The sequence below is a fragment of the Canis lupus genome, chromosome 8, assembly GCF_048164855.1.
Source record: "Canis lupus baileyi chromosome 8, mCanLup2.hap1, whole genome shotgun sequence".
Lineage (NCBI taxonomy): Eukaryota > Metazoa > Chordata > Mammalia > Carnivora > Canidae > Canis > Canis lupus.
Window position 1 is genome coordinate 54,075,976 of NC_132845.1, and position 15,972 is coordinate 54,091,947.

General features: G+C 36.7%; 1 protein-coding gene and 1 long non-coding RNA gene across 4 annotated transcripts in view; one reads left to right on the forward strand and one right to left on the reverse strand.

Annotated features, from left to right (window-relative positions):
- MOSMO (modulator of smoothened) overlaps window positions 1–15,972 on the forward strand; it is a 63,326-nt gene that overhangs the window by 35,147 nt on the left and 12,207 nt on the right. The gene's annotated exons all lie outside the window — the stretch shown is intronic.
- The window catches only part of LOC140638552 (uncharacterized), a 70,083-nt gene that overhangs the window by 30,131 nt on the left and 23,980 nt on the right, over window positions 1–15,972 (reverse strand). For 2 of the 3 annotated variants that reach the window (XR_012035578.1, XR_012035580.1), the window contains exons 4-5: window positions 8,871–8,995; window positions 4,167–4,405 (exon numbers count right to left, since the gene is read on the reverse strand). This is a non-coding gene — a long non-coding RNA (uncharacterized lncRNA). Of the gene's footprint in view, window positions 1–4,166; window positions 4,406–8,282; window positions 8,402–8,870; window positions 8,996–15,972 lie in introns of all 3 variants that reach the window. The other variant, XR_012035579.1, reaches the window with a different exon arrangement.

The following is a 15,972-nucleotide window of genomic DNA, read 5'->3' on the forward strand; positions in this document are numbered from 1 at the left end:
GCTGAGCCACCCAGGCATCCCTCTTTGTCCATTTTTCAACTTTGGTGTTTGGTTTCATGTCAATTTGGAAGGCCTCATTATATATAAATTATATTACCCCTTCATGTGTATTGCACAGAGGCTATTGTTTAAATTACATTCATGGTCTTTTTATTAATAGAGTCTGACTCTGCATATTTAGACAGGTCTATATATTTCTATATTTCTCTACTTCTAAGACTACATAATTCAAATACTTTCCTTTTTTTTACTTAAGTGATTTTAATTTTTATATTCATCTGCCATCTGCATTAATTCATTTCTTCTTTTCTAAATAGTGGATAAGTTGATTATCCAAAACAGTTTACTAAATTATCTGTCCTTTTTTTCTTAAAGAATATTTTATTATGTTTTGTTTTAATTTTTATTTAAATTCAGTTTGCCAACAAAAGGTAAATTATCCATTCTTTCCATTGATTTCTAATGCCATCTTTTATAAAGTTGTTGATCTGTTGAGGTGTGTTTGCTTCTGTTCTATTGATTGGTATATCTGTTTTGTGGCTAGAGAGAATTCACCTTGGAAAGCACTCTATGGAATGATTTTTTCAAACATTGACTTTAATTTTGGAAGTTAAAAGGAAAATCCCTTGTAAGCTAGTGTAAGTGAAATTAATTGCATTAAGTTCTGCTTGAGTGCCTTCTGTCAACATTCTGCCTTGTGGTCTGTAAACAACATACTTGATTAGTTTTTGAGGACATGAGATAATGGTTGTTCTTAAGCTGCTACAGAGCTAGAGATAGAACTGTCCAAAAGAAGTATCAGCACCAGATACTTTGTTATTTAAAATACTAAACTCCAAAAGAAAATAGTTCTAGTGTTTAAAAAACATCTTTGTTGCCAAATGTAATTGGATGTTCTTCCTTAGGTCTGATCATCTCTTTGATTAGAAGCAAGTATTGAAAGTAAACCTATCTCTAGAGCAGGAGTTCTCAAAAATACTCAGGATAAAATATCTGTAGCTCAAATCATAGGCAAATAGTTAATTTCTTTAATATTTAAAGAGTTCTTCTACTTCAATAGGGAATTATCAACAACTCAATTTTAAAAAGCAAAGGATGTGAACACATGATTTCAGTAGTTTCTACAAATGGCCCTTCAAGTTGTTCTGCCTCTGGTAAGAGAATACAAATGAAAAAATAGAATGATAAAAAAGTAAATACAGTGAGATACCATTTTTCACATATTATATTGGCAGAGATAGAAAGGTTGGTAAATATTGTATTAGTGAGGATGTGATGAAATAAACACAAATTGCTGGTTGAGGGCAAATTAATATAATTTCCATGGAGGACAATATGGGAATATTTTATATTCACATATTACTTAATCCAGAAATTTTATTTCTAGGAATTTATTCTACAGATACAATTTCATATGTGAAATAAATTTTATAGCAAATATATAAGACTGTTCATTGCATTAGTGTTCAAAATAGGAAAAGATTAGAAATTAATAAGGGGAAATACTGGAGAGTCCTCTCAATATAAAACTTTGTAAATAAAATATGGCACATCTGTATGTTAGCATACTATGAAGCTTTTTTTTTTTTAAGATTTTATTTTTTTATTCATAAGAAGCACAAAGAGAGAGGCTGACACATAGGCAGAGGGAGAAGCAAGCTCCTTGTGGGGAGCCCAATACAGTACTCCATCCCAGAACCCAGGACCACACCCTGAGCCAAAGGCAGATACTCAACCACTGAGCCCCCCAGGCGTCCCACTATGAAGCTGTTTTAAAGGAGTGAGGCAGCTCTATGTATTCTAATTTATAAACTCCTCCGTAATATATTATGAAGTAAAACAGCAAGGTACAGGCAGTATCAGGTGTTGGTAAGGATACAGAGCAACTGGAACACATATACTGCTGGTAGAATTGGCACAACCACTTTGGAAAACAATTTGGCATCATTCATAAATTCAAGGTGCATATGCTTTATGGCCTGGTAGTTTTCTTCTTGTCAATAAATTCTAGAGGAACTCTTGCTCATTTGTCTATGAGACATAGTACTGTTTATAATCATGAAAACAGAACAATAGCAACAGCCCACTAGAAACACCTGAAATGTCTGGAGTAGAATAAATAAATTTTAGAATACTATACAGCAGTGCAAATGAATGAATTACAGCTACACAACAGTCTGAATGAATCTTAGACAGTCATGTTGGATAAGAAAAGCAAGTCATGTTAGTATACCCATAAAATTCTGTTCATATGAAGTTTGGAAACACAAAACTAAATATGTTGTTTAGGAAAAAAAATTACAAAACTACAAACAAGGAAATTAACAAGCACAAAACCAAGGAAAGTGATTACCTAGGGGGAGAGGAATTAGGGAGAGCACGTAGAGGATTCAAAAATAATTATTCTTTCCCCTTAAAACTGGCATGTGGAGGGGGGCACCTAGGTGGCTTAGTCAGTTAAGCGTCTGCCTTTGGCTTAGATCGTGATCCTGGGGTCCTGGGATCCAGCCCCATGTGTGGCTCCCTGCTCAGCAAAGAGTCTGCTCCCTCTCCCTCTGCCCCTCCACCTACTCATGTGCTCTCGGTCTTTCTCTCTCTCTCTCTCTCTCAAATAAATAAGTAAAATCTTAAAAAAAAAAAAAAAAAACTAGTTTGTGGGTACATGGGTATTCATTATATCATGGATTTTTAAATTTTATGTATATGTTATATTCTTTATATTATTTAATAATTTTTGAAAGCACGATATAAAACATAATATGTTACTATCTTACATGGACATTTTAAAATAAAGAATGTGCACACACATATAATCATACATTATCTCTGTAAGATACACAAGAACCTGGTAACCGTGTTTGTTGCTTCAAGGAAAATCAACTGGTGATTGGAGGTCAGTCACTGAAAAGAAATTTACTTACTGCTCTACATTACACCTTTTGTACCTTTTGAATTTTTGTAGCAAATGTATATAGTACATACTTATATTTTAGCTTAAAAATATGCATAGGAAAAGGAAAGGAAAGTCATTTATCATTTGTGAGATGGCTGGAGAAAGTCCTGTATCATTTCTACCATTGGTGACTTTGCAAGTTGTGCCAAATCATAGATGAGATGAAAGTACGCGTTTGTTTTTTTTTTTTTTTTCAAGATTTTACTTATTTATTTGAGGGAGAGTCCGTGGGAGAGAGAGGGAGAGAGAATCTGAAGCAGACTCTGTGCTGAGCACAGACAATGAGATCATGACCTGAGTCGAAATTGAGTCTGATGCACCTGACTTGAGTCCCCACAGGTGCCCTGGAAGTACACATTTTTGTTGACAAGCTCTTTCACTTCTCATGCCAATTTTTCCTTAAGGTTAAATTCCATGGAATATAATATATTTGCCATAGATGAGTGATATTCTACTCTTAGCCCAGATCTAAAGCTTCACTAACCTTTCTTCTCTATATTACGCAGTGAGGAATCTCGGAAGATTTCCACAAGTATTTTTAATGTCTTATTGAAGCTGTGTCCTTTCTTAATTCTCTTCATATCTCAACTCTTAGTAAACAGTACTTGCATTTATATTAGAGCAATGCCTAGTAATTTGAATACATATGTATCTCACCAAAACATTTATTCAGACCCTGTCTGTATAGCAAAATTCAATCTTTCTTCCTCTACCTTGAGTGTTTAGAAAAAGAATCTACTAATTGAGCATTTTTCTTCTTTCTAAAGACTGTTCACAAATATTTTTCCACATTTTTAGGGGAATACTTTGGGTCTTATTACTTAATTAAAATTATTTTAAAATGTCGAAGGCATTTGTCTTCGTTAATCACTAAATCCATTCTCTTTCTTAAAGTTGTTTTTTTTTTCTCTCTTCTGTTTGTTATCTTTGGTATAAGTGATTAAAACACTCTAAATGTCACCTGTATCTAGCTCTTTTTTTCTTTAATTTTATTTATTTATTCATGAGAGACACAGGCAGAGACATAGGCAGAGGGAGAAGCAGGCTCCATGCAGGGAGCCTGATGTGGGACTTGATCCCAGGACCTGTGATCTCAGGATCACACCCTGAGCCAAAGGTAGACACTCAACTGCTGAGCCACCCAGGCATCCCTGTAGCTGACTCTTCTTACATTCTCTTCCTACTACAAGACTCCAGCCTTCTGAAAACTTACCTTCTTCCAATTATTTTTGAGGTTGGCCTTTGTGCAAAATCTTACATTTGTATAGTACCAGTGAGTCCATCCAGGCTTTGGTGCTATTTATACTAGGCAGCTTGGCATCTGTTGGTCACCACTGCTTCTGCTGGGCACACCATATCCACAGGCACCACTAACTGCTTCCTCTACATTAATGTTGATAGACTGGTATCCTCCAAATGACAGAATATTAAAGTTAGGTACATTGTGTTCTCCTGAAATGGAAGATATATTCCATTTTATGTTATACCTTGATTAGAGCAGTAGCAGACAGTATTGCTACTTCCTCCAGTTTTTTTATAGATATTTTATGGAACTGGCTCTCTTATCCCTGTCTTAACCACCACCACAATTTTCACATCCTCCTTGGGCTTAAATACAAATCCACAGGAGGCCAATAAAATTGATACCATACAGTATTCAGAATCACTCCTCTGTGATGGATGATAAAGGCTTAATTACCAGGTTAAATTTGCAACTTCTTAAGGAAGAGTGACCTTGGAGCCCAAATCACAAAATTTCTGTCATATATCAGGTCTTATAATGGAAAATTAGTCAATATAGGTGGATCATAGAAGAAGTTGAAGACTTTAGTCACCTTCACCTTCAGCCGACACTTCAGGATGAAAGAAATGACTTTCTAATAAGCTCTGCCTTTGGCTAATCTTGGAGGAGGAGGAGGAATTTAGCTGCCTTATTGAATTGAACAGTACAAAGTATGGGGTTGGATCATTGTCAAATTATCTTTTCTTTTAAGCTTTTATTTATTTGAAAGAGACGAGAGGGAAAAAGAACACACATGAGCGGGGGGGAGGGGCAGGGGGAGAAGCTGACTCCTCGCTGAGCAGGGAGTCCAACTGGGCCAAAGGCAGACATTTAACCAACTGAGCCACCAGGCACCCTCATTGCCAAATTTTAAATCTGTTTGCTTATGTTCTCCACACTGTGGTCCATAAAGAGGAGTAAACCTAAAGGAACTGAGTTTGGTTCTTTTAAAACTAGGGATAGTATCCTTACTTTCACAGAGGCAACAAAAACTAGGCTATATAACCCATGCTAGACCTTGTACCTTTGCCTGGAAGCCCTCTCTTCTTGGGGAGTAGACTTTTCTAATCCCATTTCTAAAACCTTGAGTTTCACAAATGTAACCTATTTTCTGGGATATAGTGACATTAGCACTTGCTCCTGAAGCCCCAGGTCAGACATTGTCACTTCTATAGTCTTTTTTATTCCCTCCAAGTCTCTATTGCTATTTCCTTCTCCTTTTTTCAAATTAGACAAACAGAATTATGAAAATATCTGTTTACATTTCACTGTAAATATACCAAGAACTAGTATATTCCCCAGGCCACATCTTAATTAACAGTTGGCTGGCCACATTAAAAATACATTTCTCATTCTATTGTGGGGATACCTTTAGTTTATGAAGTAAATGAGAATATTATCAGGATATGTTCCTAAAATGTAACATGTTTTGTGGGCTTATTTAAGTGAATACTCATTTCTATTTTTTTCTTTTTTCCTCCCCCCCACCCCTCCAATAGTTAGAAAACTAGTGTCAGTGGCCTGGGAAACTAAAATGAAAAATTATTACATCCTAATTTATCTTTTATGTTGGAGGGAGAAAATAATATGATAAAATATGGGTTATTAAATAGTAGTCATAAAGATTATAAAGAATATTCACTATTCATTCAGTTAATATTAAGGGCATTTTCTGATGATGAGTGATGTTGAGTACCTTTGCATGTTCCTGTTAGCCACTTATGTATCTTCTTTGGATCAATTTCTGCTCAGGTCCATTTAATTGGATTATTTGGGGGGTTTTTTGCTATTGACTTGTATGAGTTCCTTATATATTTTGGATCTTAACTCCTTTACTAGATATACAGTTTGCAGATATTTCTCCCATTCTACAAGTTGCCTTTTCATCTTGTTGATTGTTTCCTTTGCTGTGCAGAAGCCTTTTGATGTTGATACTCCCACTTGTCTATTTTGGTTTTTGTTGTCTTTCCTTTTGTTTTCATTAAAAAAAAAAAAAAAAAAATCGTTGCCAAGACCAGTGTCCAGGAGCTTTCTTCTAGGGATTTTATAGTTTCAGGCCTTTACAGTTAAGTCCATAATCCATCTTAAGTTAGTTTTGTGCATGATGTAAGCTAGGGGTACAGTTTCATTCCTTTGCATGTGGATATCCAATTCTCCCAACACTGTTTATTAAAGAGACCATCCTTTCCCCATTGTATGTTCTTGATGCCCTTGTCCAAAGGTTGGTTGACTGTATACGCATAGATTTATTTCTGGGCTCTCTATTCTGCTCCACTGTTAGTCCCTGAGTCTATTTTTATGTGAGTACTACACTGTTTTGATAACTGTATCTTTGCAATGTAGTTTGAAAATCAGGAAGTAAGATGCCCTCCAGCTTTGTTCTTTTTCAAGATTGCCTGGCCATTTGGAGTCTTTTGTGGTTTCATATGAATTTGAGGATTGTTTTTTCTATTTCTGTGAAAAATACCATTGGAATTTTAGTAGGGATTACATTGAGTTGAATCTGTAAATCACTTTAGGTAGTAGGAACATTTTAACAGTATTTTCTCCCTAATCATCAGAGATGATTAAAAATCAAAACCACAGTGAAATATCACCTCACACCTGTTAGGATGGTTATTATCAAAAAGACAAGAGATAATAGATGTTGGTGAGGATGTGGAGAAAAAGGACCCTTGTACATCATTGCTAGGAATGTAAATTGATATAGCCACAATGGAAAACAGTATGCAGATTCTTCAGAAAAAAAAACTACCATATGATCGAGCAATTTCACTTCTGGTTATGTATCTGACGTAAACAAAATCAGTGTCTTGAAGAAATATATGCATTCCCATGTTCATTGTAACATTATTCACATAGCCAAGATATGGAAAGAGTCTAAAGTCCATCAACAGATAAGCAGAGAAATATTGTTTATATGTAAAATGGAATGTTATTCACCCACTAAAAAAGAAAGAAATTCTGACACTTGTGACAAATGAATGGATGGATGAAACTGGAGGGCATTATACTAGGTGAAATAAGTCAGAGAAAGCAAAAGACAAATACTATATGGTGTCATTTGTATATGGAATATTTGTTTTTAAGTTGCATTTCTAGAAACAGGTAGAATGGTAGTTACCAGGGCCTAGGGTGGGCAGGAAATGGGAAGATATTGATCAAAAGTTAACAAACTTGCAGTTATCAGATGAATAAGTTCTTAGGCTCTAATGTACAGTATGGTCACTATAGTTTCTAATACACTATTGTGTGCTTGAAACTTGCTAAGAGAGTAGATCTTAAGCATTCTCACAGGAAAAAATTTGTGAGTCATTGGCTGATAGGTGATAATTGAATCTGTGAACCTAATTGAAATTACCTAGAAAGAATGTGGAGAAATAAAAGGTAACTTGGGAATGAACTTGAAGAACTCACTGATGATGTTCTATATAATTTTTGTTATTGAGAAGGTTTGGTTTTATAAGAAGGTCCTTTGTAATAACCTTGGCTGTTTCAACTGAAGCTTACTGTTGTGATAGAATAACCCTCTTCCTCTTGCCAGATGTATTTGTCATCTCTTTATTATTATTTGTATACTATTGATTATTTACTCAGTGACTAGATTTTGCAATGAGTTAATCTTCCCAAAGTAATGCAATTGATATTTTTAAGCATCTGGACTAGGCAATGAGTTTGTTTAAGTAAGGAGTGAAGAACTATTCTTACAATGTATTTGCTCTTAAGTGGTTAAAGAAATATTATTTTTAGCTATCTATCCAGATGTAATAAAGAAAGTTGAGTACTCCTAAGCAGTCTTTTTCTGTGAGCCATTGGTAATCTCCTTTAGACAGCTTTAAAAACAAAGAAAGTTTATTATTCTGGTGTCCTACCTGATATGGTCTCTGATTGCCTAAATTTCAGTTCGGGATTAGAATGGTAAAATATGCTCCCTCTGCTGCTAAGTAGTCATAGAAGGCAGGATAAGAAATTGATAAATTGGACTCTGTCATTAAAACATTTATCCTTCGAAAACCATTGTTAAGAAAATTTAAAGGCAAAGGGTACCTGGTTGGCCCAGTCAGTAGAGCTTGGAATTCTTGATCTTGGGGTGATGAGTCAAGCCCCAGGTTGGACATAAAGTTTACTTTAAAAAAAAAATTATAGGCAAGACTAGGGGAAAATATCTGTAAAGGAAAAGAAAAGGGTGAATTCCTCCTTCCTTAGCCTTTTGTTTTATTCAGGCCCTCAACGGATTGGATGATAGCCTACCCACACCACCACACATGTCTATACAAAGACCTGTATGCAGAGGTTTGTAGTCTGTAGCAGCTTTATTCGTAGTAGCAAACAATGTATGATTCTATTTATATGAAATTCTACAAGAGGCAAAACTATAGTAATAGAAAGCAAGTCTATCTTGGGAGCTTGGGGGAAGGGATTGACTGCAAAGGATGATGAAGGAATTTTTTGTGGTGATAATCAGTGTAATGACTGAGATGACTATGTACAGTTGTCAGAACTCACTGAATTATACACATAAAATGGCAAATTTCATTGTATCTAAAGTATATCTCAATAAGGCTAATTTAAACAATTGTGAAGAGTTATCGGGAAACCTTCAGGAAATAATTCATTGTAAAATGGGGCACATACCTAAAGAAGTGAAGTTTTTTGTTCAAAATTCCATGGATGGTGTGTTGTGGATAGAGTGTATATCTCCAGCTTCCTATTGTCACGAGGCTGCACAATCCTTTTGGCATTGGATCACATCCTGCTATCTGTTGTTGTAAAGGCAAAACTCAGGTTTTTCCATCCTGTGTAGGCCAAAACCTAGTTCTTCCCTACTATGTCTTTCTTTCCTGTCACTCTCCTTTACCACTCACAGCACTCTTCACTTCTGACTCTTCTGGTCACCAAATGTATAGGGGTTTCTCCCACAACAGACAATTCTCTGTGACACTAGCTGGGTGTCCTATAATTTTACTGAATTCAGACACTACCCAAAAATAATGTTCGATCCCACAGGTTAAGAGCTCACTCTCACAAGACTGCCCCTCCCACCCCATTTCCCCCACACACACTTAAGATGCCAATCACAAGCCCAGACTATCACCTGTCCTTCTTATCAACTGGCTAAAAATTGGAGGTTCCAAAGATTCCCTCCTTGGGTTCAATCAGGGTAACACTTACTTTGGTTTACCAGTTTATTATAAAAGGACATAGCGTATATAAAGGATATAGATGAACATCCAAATGTAAGAAATGCATAGGGCAAGGGATATAGGAAGGGCCATGGAGCTTCCAACCTCTCTGTGTATGGTCTTCTCCCACTACCAACCTGGAAGCTCTCCAACCCTTGTACTTTTGAGATTTTATGGAGGCTTCATCATGTAGGCATGATTGATCATTAACTCCATTTTCATAACTTTTCTCAAGAGAATGAGGGGGGTGGGCAGGGCTGAAAATTCCCAGCTTCTAATCATGGCTTAGTCTTTCCCTTGACCGGGCCTCATCCAGGAGTCTAGTGAGTTGCCTCATTAGAACAAAAGACACTCTTATCACCCAGGAAATTACAACGGTTTAAAGAGCCCTGTGTCAGGAACAAAGGTCAAAGACCAATATAAGAACATGAGATGGTCCTAGTGTTCTTATCACTTTAGACATTACAAGGATGTTAGGGGCCCAGAGGTAGAGACCAATATATATATTTTCTATTATCTCACAATTATGCTTTATAAATTTACTTTGAGTGTTCATCTTAGCTCTCTGTATATATTATAACCTCTGGAAATACAAAGATCATGTCTATGTTTCTCTTCATACTTCCCACATTGTATTGGACAGAGAGCATGTGCTTAGTATCTGCTGAATGAATGAAATGTTAGCATAGTGCACCGTGCCTCCCAGACTTAGACAGAAGAGTCAGGACTATCTCATGGCATAGTGCCAGGCTTCTCAAATTCAGCAGAGACCTTCTCTGATGTATGGTTTCCCTAGACCACCATGTCTTTGCTTAGGAGTTCACATCTACCACAAATGTAAGCTAATTAATGGGGGATTGATGTTTTATATATTTCTGTGACAGCTTAGGTAATGTTTTCTGATGTTGGAAATTGAGGGAGATATCACTTTACATTTTCAATCTGAAGCCAAATATAACTACAGTGAGAACACAAACTCCTCTTAAAGATTAAATAGAAGAGCAGCTGTCAGAATATCAGGACTTTTGTCTTTTTCCAAAGCTCTCCATTCTTTTTTTTTTTTTTTTAAGATTTTATTTATTTATTCACAGAGACCCAGAGAGAGACAAAGAGGCAGAGACACAGGCAGAGGGAGAAACAGGCTCCATCCAGGGAGCCTGATGTGGGAGTCGATCCCGGGTCTTCAGGATCAGGCCCTGGGCCACAGGCGGCGCTAAACCGCTGCGCCACCATGGCTGCCCAAAGCTCTCCATTCTTAAATCCATCCTCTTTTATAATTGGGGACTGTATTAATGGAATAAACACTCATCTCAATGTTTAACTCATTTTCCTTGCATTTTCAAGACTTTAAACTTTTACAACTCTGATTCACTTTTAAATAATTCAATAGATCTACATGAGTTGAACAGTTATATTTTTTCATTTAAGCCCAAGAGAGACAACAAATTTAAAAAGAAGGTGGAATCCCATAGATTGTTTCTTTTCTTAAAGTAAAAATACATACTTTTGGTGAAAGAGCAATATGTCATTAATAATATTTAACATTGACCAACTTATGTTAATAATATTTAACATTGACCAACAGAGTACTGTATCGGGCATTTGTTCTAAGTGCTTAACACATAATCCATGCAACACTATGAGGTCATTTTGTTAGCCTCAATTACAGCTGGGGAAACTGAGGCACACAAAGGTTAAATAACTCGCCTGAAATCTCATTATCAGTAAGTGGTGGGCCTGGAATCTGAATCCAGAGCCTGAAGTCCAGCCACTGTGATAGGATATCTCCCAGTTAGGTCAGTGAATATGTGACCAACTAGTTTAGAGTGTGATTTTTTTTTTTTTTTTTTTTTTTAAGATTTTATTTATTGGGACGCCTAGGTGGCTCAGCAGTTGCTGAGTTCGGCTCAGGGCATGATCCCAGAGTTCCAGGATCAAGTCCCATATCGAGTTCCCAGGGAGGAGCCTGCTTCCCCCTCTGCCTATGTCTCTGCCTTCTCTCTGTGTCTCTCTTAAATAAATAAATAAAATATTTTTAAAAGATTTTTTAAAATCTTTTTAAATTTACATCTTTAAGAAAATTTTTAATCTTTAAAAAAATATTTATTTATTCATGGAGAGAGACAGATAGAGCATGTGTGAGGAGGAGAGGGAGAAGCAGGCTCTCCACTGAGCAGGGAGCCTGATGCAGTCTCAATCCCAGGAACCCAGGATCATGACCTGAGCCAAAAGCAAATTCTTAACCTACTGAGCTACCCAGGCACCCCTAGAACGTGATTTATTATCAGAATTATTTTACTTACATAAATTAAGAGAGTATAATTTCTTTTTTTTTTAATTTTTTTTTTTTTATTTATTTATGATAGTCACAGAGAGAGAGAGAGAGGCAGAGACACAGGCAGAGGAAGAAGCAGGCTCCAGGCACCGGGAGCCCGATGTGGGACTCTATCCCGGGTCTCCAGGATCGCGCCCTGGGCCAAAGGCAGGCGCCAAACCGCTGCGCCACCCAGGGATCCCGAGAGTATAATTTCTTAAATAAATTATTTTGAATTATTTAATATTGAGATATCAGCTAATTGGCAAAAGAATATTTTGACAGACCTGGAAGTCATACAATGGAACCTTTGCTATACCACAGGGAAGTTATTTATTATTTGTGACTTACCCTACAGAGTTCTTTCTAAGAAAGTGACACTGCACATTTTCCATATGATGCAAATAAATATACAAATATGAGTGCTTATTGCAGTGTTTGAGAGTAGATTTTATTCACTTCTCAGCCTTTTGGCTAAGATCAAGTGGAGAGTAGAGTTTAAATAACCAAAAAAGTTTCTTAGAGATGGGAAACAGAATCTTTGTGTTCTTGAGACAAAGAAATGGAGATATTTCTTTAAGGAGGATGAACTGGGAGTGGTGTATTCCTTGAACATTTACGAGAAATGTGGGAGAAATGTGGGTGTGGGAGGAAACTGTATTTTAGAGTGAGTAAAACTCAAAGGAATCACTCCTATGAACTGACAAAAATATTGTCTCCCACTTTGTGTTGACCTCCTGTGAAGACTCCTCCTCTTAGACTCACTCTCACTTGTGCTTACAAAGTTGTAATTAAGTCTGCTCTGATATAAATCTAAATGTTTCTGATGGTATTTTTAGGAATACTATTCCTTATTTAGTGAATGGTGTTCAGGAAGTCAGCATCATGCAGCAGGAATAGTTTAGGGGTGGTTAATTGAAAACCTGAGTTTTAGTTCTGGCACTGCTAGCTACTTTCCATCCTTGGACTTAGCACGTAACCTCTCTGGGCCTCAGTAGTCTTCAAACCCTAACTTGGGGAGATTAGGACTGATGATCTTTGAGATCCCTTCTAGCTCTAAATTCTCTAATTTTATGGCTCCTTTTGGCCAGGAATTTTGCATGATTGAAAGCCATTCTGGTCTGCTGTATTGTTGACTTCTTGATCATTGTCCACAGACGAACCTTTTCAGTGATTGAAGGCTAGAGTTATTAATGTTCAGCCCTTTTATTAAAATACTTTTGTAGGGATCCCTGGGTGGCGCAGTGGTTTGGCGCCTGCCTTTGGCCCAGGGCGTGATCCTGGAGACCAGGGATCGAATCCCACATCAGGCTCCCAGTGCATGGAGCCTGCTTCTCCCTCTGCCTATGTCTCTGCCCCTCTCTCTCTCTCTCTCTCTCTCTCTCTCTCTGTGACTATCATAAATAAATAAATAAATACATACATACATACATACATACATACATACATACATACTTTTGTAAATGATTCTGCAACACTTTTTTGCCCACAAAAACAATTTGGGCTACCAAATTTGTTTGATTTTATTTTCTTTATCCATATCCTCTCCCTTAAACCAGCTCACTTCTACATGTAAAACATGGAGACTATTCATTTAAGTGAAATGAATGTTAAACTTGTTTAACTGCTACGTCAGTCAGTACTCCAGTATGATCTGTTGAATTCTTCCAAGGTGGTTTCTCATGATACTTTCATTGAAATGGAAAAGAAAATGGAGACAGAGTAATTTAAGTCCCATTTTAGTTCTTTTTAAAAAAATTTATTTATTTATTTATTTGAGAGAGCACAAGTGGGGGACAGAGAGAGGGAGGAGCAGACTCCTGGCTGAGCAGGGATCCCAGAACCCTGGGATCATGACCTGAAGCAGAAGGCAGATGCTTACCTGACTAAGTCACCCAAGTGCCCTGCATTTTAGTTCTCTGCCTGATATATTTTACTCTAAACCCTTTGGCATTCTCTAATTTATTTTAGATCCAGAACATGTGATTAAATTCATACATGGTGGAAAGACTTCATAATGTGTAATATAAGTGCAATGAGTAACTTTCTTTAAATCGGATATGTAACATTCTACAAACATTTTAGAATTTTAAAATATAAAGTGAATGCATAGGGATGCCTAGGTGACTCAGTTAATTAACTTGATTTCAGTTCGGGTCATGATCTCAGGGTTGTGAGACCAAGCCCCCACATCCAGGTCCGTGCTGGGCATGGAACCTACTTAAGATTCTCTCCCATTGCCCTTTCCTCTGATTCATTCACTCAAATAAATAAATAAATAAATAAATAAATAAATAAATAAATAGCACAGTTTTTTTTTAAAGGACAAAATTGTATGAATTTATCTACACTTACATAAGACAGTGAAAAGTACAAGGGTTGAGAACCCCTTGTACTTGAGAACCCCACTCTACCCTCCAATCCTATTCAGCCAGAGTAGGCTATTCAGCCATGTAAGAAATACTCTCCCACATATTTTTCATACATTGTATGGACAGTTTAAACATTGTGGTGAGCTTTTCTTTAATGACTTCATGCATTTATATATATTAAGAGTTCCAATTATTGGAATTGTAATAGGACAGATTCTGGTACCATATTGTTCATGTTGATAAGGCAGATTTTAAAATAGAAATTCACTGCTGGTTTATGTTTAATGTATTTATAGGATTAGACCCAATGCCAAGTTTATGGAGCAAGGGCTAACAGAATAAGCTACAATGAGAGGACAGTGTTAGTATGATTTAGTCAATTTTAAAATGAGATATGACCTCTGAACTACAGTCCTACTTGCAAACAGCTGGTAACAGTTGTATTTTAAGTAGAGATGGAACAGCCAGTAGAGTTTAAGGGAAAAGAAAATCAAACTAAAAAAGATTAATGATTGTTCTTTATTTACTTGCTCTCTAACAAAACATGTAATTTCATTCTGTTAACAAAGCATTCTCAATCTCAATGTTCCCAGCTTGCTATTCCTATAAAATTTGTTTCCAGAGCTTTTATTTCAGCAAGTCTGAACTTGCCTTGTGCTTAATCTTCAACCTGAATGATACACCAAAGCAGTTGGGCAGGAGAGTGATGTCCTGAGTACTTTTTACGACTAGCAACCATAACAACCATCAGATGTCAACCTTTTTATTTTAGAATATGAGTTTCACGAGTGTATCATTGTGTCTACTACTTCCCTGTGTTTGTATTTTTTAACTAAAACAAAAATATCTCATTTACTTGTAACCCTGAAGACATGTAATAGTTATTTAGTGCTTACAGTTGCATTTGCTTGCAAGTATTATCTCATCATCTTATTTAATTCTCACAGAAACTTAAATATTAAGTCATTATTTTCCTGAAGAAGCAAGTTTAGGAAAATTAAGGGACTTGCCCTAAGTGTGTCAAAGCTGAGATTCATATTGTGACCTGTTGGGTTTAACTCCTGTGATAGTGGACTAGAGACTTCTGAAAATCTCCTCCTCCGCAAATGTACTGAGGACACTGACAAAAATTGTCAGATCAACTTTTTCAGAACTCTGGAAATTAACTAAGGCTTACAGCAATCAAGGAGTATTTATTTAAGAAAATCACCTGAATCTTGGCAATAACAGCAAGCTTTGTGGCAGTTTAAATTGCACTGACCACACTCCCCTCCCCTCAGCTACACAGTAACCTTGAAAGCCAATAGCCTTGGTATTGGCTGGTAGCAGTGTAAACCAGCAGCTCAGCAACCACTTGAGATGGCAAATGAGTCTGGTCCTTCTTAAAGCCCCATCCTCAGAGAATTGCTACCATTTGGTATGTCAGCTCACTGAGAATTTCCTTAGGCCTTACGTTTATTTGACCAGATTTGGAGCTTGCTCTGTCTCAGTCCCAGATATTTGTTAGAAACAATCGGTAGCAGTTGTTTCACATTACAGGTACCTGGGGCACCTGAGTAGCTCAGTTGGTTGGGCATCTGCCTTTGGCTCAGCCCCACATCGGTCTCCCTGCTCAGTGGGGAGTCTCTTGTCCCTCTCCTTCTGCCCCTCTCCTCCCAGCTCATGCTCTATCTCAAGTAAATAAATAAAATCTAAAAAAAAAAAAAAATTTTTGCAGGTACCTGAGATGTTATCATTTGACACTAACAAAAGGCTAACCAAAAAACATAAAGGAAAAACTAGGGAACAAGATGTCCAAAGGAATCTTTAAAAAACTTCTAGGATTCTAGAAGGCTATACACATATTTAGGGCTTTTCACATATCTAGG